This window comes from Pteronotus mesoamericanus, unplaced genomic scaffold (genome assembly GCF_021234165.1).
Source record: "Pteronotus mesoamericanus isolate MK-2021 breed Mesoamerican mustached bat unplaced genomic scaffold, CSHL_Meso_final contig_20, whole genome shotgun sequence".
In the NCBI taxonomy this organism is placed as follows: Eukaryota; Metazoa; Chordata; class Mammalia; order Chiroptera; family Mormoopidae; genus Pteronotus; species Pteronotus mesoamericanus.
This window is the reverse complement of record NW_026555085.1, coordinates 26778807-26785184: the sequence shown is the minus strand read 5'-3', so window position 1 is coordinate 26785184 and position 6378 is coordinate 26778807. Positions and strand designations below refer to the sequence as shown.

Sequence of the window (6378 nt, the reverse complement as noted above, 5' to 3'; positions counted from 1 at the left end):
AAACAAAGAATCAGCAAGGATATTATGGCACTGAATGACACTTAGATTGAATCAACTTAATTGATATATACAGAACTTTTTGCCCCAAAGAAACAAAATATATATTCTTTTCAAATGCACATGGAACATTTTCAAAAATAGACCACATGGTTGGACACAAAACAAACCTTAAAAAATTCAAGAAAATTGAAGTCATCTCAAGCATGTGCTCAGATCACAATGGCTTGGAACTAGAAACCAACTCAAAAACATTCAAATATATGGAGACAGAATAACATATTAAATAATGAATGGGTCAACAATGAGATCAAGAAAGAAATCAAAATGTATGAGAAAACAAATGAAAATGATCACACAACAATCCAAAACCTATGGGACACAGCAAAGACAGTACCGAGAGGGGAGTTCATAGCAATATAGACCTACCTAAAGAACAAAGAAAAATCTCAAATAAACAACCTAACCCTACATCTAAAAGAATGGAGGAACAGCAAACAAGGCCAGAGTGAGTAGAAGGAAGGAAATAATCAAGGTCAGGGCAGAATTAAATGACATAATGATGGGGGAGACTCTGTCCTGCAGAGCTGCTTCAGGTTGCCATGGATGGGGAAATAAAATAAGTCATTCCAGATACTTCTTGGTCTGCCAGGGAAAGGGGATGGTGATTCCCTCTAGGGGAGAAGACCTTGAGCCCCTCTGCTCAATGGCTTTTATTGATAGGGTTATCAGTGGGGGTTAGGTAGTTGGAATGAATAGGTAATCTCATTACATCAGTATTGTAAGTTTACAGAGTGTAGGCCAAGTTTGAAGAAGACAAAGGGCAGGAACACACCAACTTGCATGGGTCTGAGATGAGTGAACATAAGGGTGCCAAATGGTTTAGGGTCAGGGTCTGTGAATAATATAAATTTCCTTCCCAGCATGAGCCAGTTATCACTGCTTGAGGAAAAACAAAGTATGCTTCAAAGAGTATAATTTACTTTTAGGCCTTCCCCCAGGAACCACCTTATCCAGTTTAGATCTTTACCTGTCTCTAAGTATTGTTTCAAGCCTGAGCCAGGCAGGTGGAGCAGAGCAGCCAAGAGATAAGGAGACTTCTTTCAGACAGAATGAGGACTCCAGCCATGATAAAGCCAAGGGGTTAAGGTCTTTTGCCCCTTCTCCCCATGTCCCCCAAGTCCTTCCCTGATGGCCCCTATGCTACTGTGCCTGTCTTAAGTTGCCCCTCCCATTGAGAGGTCTTACCCATCATTGACTAACCAGCCAACTTCTGGGGCTACACAGGGTGATGTGAGGGACTATGCCTCTGCCAGGGGGACAGACTTTGTCTCCTCAGTGGCTTATTTTCCCAAGGCGTCCTTATTTAGCTTCAGCCTTGGGGCCCTCTCACCTGTTGGGGAAGCAACAGCTCCTGAAACCACCCAAAATCATTCCCAACAACATAGAATCTAAAAGAACAATTCAAAGGGTAAACAAATCCAGGAGCTCATTCTTAGAAAAGATAAACAAAATTGACAAATCTTTAATCAGATTCATCAAGGAAAAAGAGAAAGGACTCAAAAAAATAAAATCTGAAATGAAAGAGGAAAAGTTACAACTGATAGCACAGAAATACAAAAGATTGTAAGAGATTACTATGAACAAATATACTCAAGAAATTGGACAACCTGGGCAAAATGGACAATTTCTAGAACAATTCAGCCTGCTGAAACGGAATCAAGAAGAAGCAGAATGCCTGAATAGACAGATAACATCTACTGAAATTGAAGCAGTAATCAAAAAAACTCCTGGCACACAAAAGCCCTGGACTGGATGGCTTCACAGGTGGGTTTTAGCAAAGATTTAAAGAAGAATTAAACCCTATGCTTCTCAAGCTATTGCAAAAAATTCAAGAAGAGGGAAGACTCCCAAACACTTTTTAAGAGGCCAGTATCATCCCACTTCTAAAACCAAGTAAAGACACAACAAAGAAAGAACACTACAGACCAATATTTCTGATGAACATAGATGATAAAACCTCAACAAAATACTGCAATCTGGATACAGAAATACATTAAAAATATAATACACTGATCAAGTGGGATTCATCCCAGGGATGCAAGGATGGTACGATATTCACAAATCAATAAATGTAATACACCACATAAAATGAAAGACAAAATCACATGATCTAATCAATAGATGCCAAAAAAATTGGATAAAATCTAGCAGCTATTTATGATAAACACACTCAGCAAAGTGGGAATGAAGGGAGCATACTTCAACATAATAAAGGCAATATATAAAAAAACCTTCTGCTAACATTATACTCAATGAGCAAAAACCAAAAGTTTTCCTCTAAAGATCAGAAACAAGACAAGGGTGTCCACTGTCACCATTATTATTTAACATAGCTCTGAAAGTTCTAGCCACAGGAGTCAGAAAAGAAAATAAATAAATAAAAGGCATCCAAATTGGGAAGGAAGAAGTAAACCTGCCATTATTTGCAGATGACATGATAGTGTACATAGAAAACCCTATTGCCTCCACCAAAAAACTACCTTACCTAGTAAGTGAATTTGGCAAAATAGCGGGATATAAAGTCAATATTCAGAAATTGATGGCATTTTTGCACACCAACAATAAAATATCAGAGACAGAAACTATGAAAAAATCCCATTTCCTATAGCAACAAGAAAAATAAAGTACCTAGGAATAAATTTAAGCAAGGGGGTAAAAGACTTGTATTTGGAAAGCTACAGAATACTGAAGAAAGAAATAAGGATGATACAAATAAATGAAATCATATACCATGTTCCTGGATGGAAGAATGAACATTATACATTATTAAAATATCTATACTACCGAAAGCAAATATAGATTCAATGCAATTCTTATTAAAATACCAATGGCATATTTCCAAGATCTAGAACAAATATTTCAAAAATTTATATCATCAATAACCTCAAATAGCCTCAGCAATTTTGAGAAAGAACAAGGTAGATGGGATCACAATATCGTCTATATCAAACTATATTACAAGGTAATCAAAAGAGTCTGGTACTGGCATAAGAACAGACACATAGGTCAATGGAACAGAATAGAGAGCCCAGAAATAAATACAAGTCTCTATGGTCAGTTAATATATGACATAGGGTGCATAAGAATACAATGGAGTAAAGACAGCCTCTTCAATAAATAGTGTTGGGAGAACTAGATTGGTACATGCAAAAAAATGAAACTAGATCACCAGCTTACACTATACACCAGAATAAACTCAAAATGGATAAAATACTTAAATATAAGTTATGACATCATAAAAGTCCTAGAGGAAAACATAGGCAGGAAAATTCCACCTATCCCACATATCAATATTTTTGCCAATATATCTCCTAAGGCACGGAAAATAAAGGCAAAAATAAACAAATGGGACTACAGCAAACTAAAAAGCTTCTGCATGGGTAAAGAAATCATCATCAAGATGAAAATGGAACTGACTCTGGGAGAACATATTTGCCAATGACACTTCAGACAAGGGTTGGATCCAAAATATATAAACAATCATATGACTCAACACAAGGAAGACAAAAAATCCAATTAAAAAATGGGCAAAGGATCTGAATAAACACTTCTCCAAGGAGGACGTACATGTGGCTCAACATCACTAGCCATCAGAGAAATGCAAATTAAAACCACATTGAGATATCACCTTATACCTGTCAAAATGGCCATCACTAATAAATCAAAAAACAAGTGCTGGTTAGGTTGTGGAGAAAAGGGAGCCCTAGTGCACTGTTGGTGGGCATTCAGACTGGTGCAGCCACTGCAGAAAACAGTATGGAATTTCCCTTAAAAACTAAAGATAGAACTGCCTTTTAACTCAGAGATTCCACTGCTGGGAATATACCTTAAAAATGCCAAATCACCAATTCAAAAGAAATCATCCACCCCTATGTTCATGGAGGCAATGTTTACGATAGCCAAGTACAGGAAACAGCCGAAGTGCCCATCTGTAAATGAGTGGGTCAAAAAATGTGGTACATTTACACAATGGGATACTATGCAGGAGAAAGAAGGAACTCCTACCTTTTGCAACAGAATGGATAGAACTGGAGAATATTATGCTAAGTGAAATAAGCCAGGCAGTGAAACTCAAATACCATGTTATCTTATAAGAGGAATCTAATGAACAAAATACACTAAGGAACAAAATAGAACCACAGACATGGAAACATGGAATAGAATGAAAGTGACCAGTGGACGGGGAGGGGGTAATGGTGGAAAGAAGGGGAAGGAAGTAGACAAAGGACATGTATGAATCACCCACAGACATGGACAATAGGGTGGAAATTGACTGTGAGAGCAGAGGGTGGGATAGGCGGAGGAGGGCCAAGGGGGAAAAATTGGGACACCTGTAGTAGAATAACAATAAAGAATGATTAAAATTAACATTTGAATGGAAAAAAAAGCAAGAAAATGAAATTAAAGTCTTCCATTGTACATACTGTAAGGAGAAATTGTCATGGGTGATCCCTTGAAATCAAGAGCTTTCTTTGGATTGAACAAAGTAGATCTTTGTAAATTTTGGAAATTTCTTTTGATTCATGATTAACTTGAAACTGTTGATCTTTTAAAAAAGTCGTATAAAGATACACTTGGTGGTAGATAATATTGAAAATATATAGATTGAGGTAAGATCACAGAAGCTCTTGAAGACCAGACTTGGAACACTTTGGATTGTGTAGTACCAGGAGGCATATTTGCTCTCAGTATCTACAATAAATCTTTTCTCTTGTACTACAAAGTCTGGAAAGTTAAATATTATGTTTCCTGTACTACCATGTAGCTAGGATTTTGATTTAAAATTAGGTTTCACTAATTTGATGCACTTGTGTGAAATATGAAACTGTCAAATTTTTTGCAATAATGTCCAACTTTCCAGTCTTTGACTTCAAGGTTCCCATCATGAAAGACTAACAGTTGTCATTGCTAGAGTGGTGTCTTTCAGTTCTTCATCATCCTGATAGATGATGAAGACTCACCTTCTAAGCCAGTGTTTTTGGAAGGTCGTTTCTCAAGGCCTGACTCAGACCTGTGCAATCCTTTCATAAACATCTACTTTGTTTTATTAAACAACTTAAGATAGATAGCGATATTTCTATGTAATGCAACTGAATCCTAATAGAAATACCGTATTTTCTAAACAAGGAGACTTTTTTTTCAATTTTAAACCAATCACTGTTGATTACAAAAATAACCACAGTAGATACCTTAGTTCATCCTTCTACTAAGCTTGTTGATCTGGTCTTCCCTGTTATCAGCATTTCCACCTTCTACAAAATGGATGGTATTTTTCTTCCTTCCATCTTATAGAGAAGATAGTTTGAAAGGTTGCAGAAAGTTGTTAGCTTCTTTGAAGGATTTTTCAACAATATAGATATCATGAATGAGATCCTCAATGCAGATGAAGCCAAATTTACCAAGAGATTGAGTAATAAATGCATCGCCTGTCAGGGAAATTTGTTTTTTTGTTATTTTCCCATAATATGCTTGTGGATCAATTCATTTACTGACCTCAGGTTAGAGTACCCATTTGCAATATATGATTCCACAATCCTCAGCATGTTAGTCAAAGCCTTGTTGAGCTTAATGAAGATATCATTGAATATGTGGCCAAGGCAAAGAAACAGCAGCACCTTTCAGATCTTTGGGTTCACACTATTGCTACCTCTGATGACAAATGCTAATTTGGATTCCATAGGTGCATAGAAGTTGCCAGCTTTTCTTGACATTATAGCCATTTGAATCTCAGTTCTGTACAACTCCCCATATTCCTTGTGATAATGCTTAGCTTTTTCACAGATAAGTTTCCTTCTTGCCTTCCAAAGTATGTTCAACAAACTTTTTTCTCAGATGATTATTCTTCAGCTCTGTAAAATTCCTTCACATTTTCTTAAGGGTTTCTGGCAGAAGAGGAACCCTCTTCTCTTCTGCACCTTCCATGGTTTCAGCCAGAGAAGAGCAACAATGTGATTTTGAATGTTTGAAGACTTTTAAATGAATTACATAGAATCTTACACTGAAATGTGAGTAAAGTTCTCAGCTGTGTTTTACTTAAGCCAGTTAAGACTAAATTACATTTTATGCTGGATGGTGTAAGAAACCAGTCAGAAAGAGTTTTGTGAGATGAGAGTAGTGCTGTGAAAGTTAAAAATCAATGAAGCTCCAAAGTCAATGTGCACCATAGTAGTAGAGTAAAGATTTCAGGTGGGATGTCTTCAGGCGTTATCCTCCTAAGACTATAGTCCATAAATGGAAGTGGGACAATTTATAAATCCTCTGGCCATATGAACAGAGTAACTTGATTTCCCCACTCTTACCTTGAAAATTATGTCATTT

General features: G+C 36.7%; 1 pseudogene; it reads right to left on the bottom strand.

The window, feature by feature from the left end:
- Positions 1-5250: 5250 nt before the first annotated feature.
- Positions 5251-5988, bottom strand: LOC129067103 (60S ribosomal protein L7-like; annotated as a pseudogene).
- Between the last annotated feature and the right edge of the window lie 390 nt (positions 5989-6378).